The sequence below is a fragment of the Crocuta crocuta genome, unplaced genomic scaffold, assembly GCF_008692635.1.
Source record: "Crocuta crocuta isolate KB4526 unplaced genomic scaffold, BGI_CrCroc_1.0 scaffold243, whole genome shotgun sequence".
NCBI lineage: Eukaryota > Metazoa > Chordata > Mammalia > Carnivora > Hyaenidae > Crocuta > Crocuta crocuta.
In genome coordinates this window covers 4,486,773-4,487,702 of record NW_027529596.1, presented here as the reverse complement: position 1 = coordinate 4,487,702, position 930 = coordinate 4,486,773, and positions in this window count along the sequence as shown.

The following is a 930-nucleotide window of genomic DNA, read 5'->3' as shown; positions in this document are numbered from 1 at the left end:
GGGCATGCGATCTGAGGAACAAGGACAGCAGCTGGCCTGTCCCTAGGTGATGGAGTCCAATTGATGTTGGTCCAGATTTTTTTTCTTTATTTTCTTAGCATCTACTCAGATGCATAAGATGAACTGGCAGTGTGTACTTCTATAAATTATGGCTTTTCTGTTACGGTATTCATCATTTTCTACTGATTTTTACGAGCTCACAAAGTTGAGTAATGAATTCTTTGTATGTCATATGTATTAAAAATAACTATCCAGTTCCTTTTGGTCTTGTTTATGGCAGATTTTCTTATGTGTAATCATATATGTGATTCATATGTGATCTTTTCCTTGTGGATTCTGAGTTCATTTTCTCAATAGAAAGTTTCTCCCAACTCCACGATTATAAGAAATGTACACCCATCCTGTGTTTACTTCTAACACTATGGTTTCATTTTGCTTACATTTAAGTATTTGAGAGAACTGGAATTTATTTTGGTAACAGAAGAAAGTACGCATGTTCAATGCTTAACCAAGTGTCACCAGCACTTTTAACAAATTATCTATGGGTATTTGAATTCACTGTGGTTATGTGTTTATGTCTTATTACCATAATAACAAAAAGAATGCTTAAGAGCAATGGTCTGTGGCCTTCCTTTTTTGGATTCCCCATGGCTATTGGTAATGATAAGCACATTTGGCTAATCAAAGCTTGGTGATAAATTAGAGAACCTGCATTGTCCACTTCAGAGGGAGATACTAGAATATAGGATTGTGCCATTACTTGTTTTACGATCATCAGCTCAGGAAGGAAACCATTTTGGTTTAGGTGCCTGTTCCCATGCATAAACCACCCTCTCCCATAAAACCAAAGATGGCCAGGTAAAAATGCATCTGCTCATGTCACAGCTATTACAGAATCTATCACCTGACACCCCCCCCCCCCAGACACAG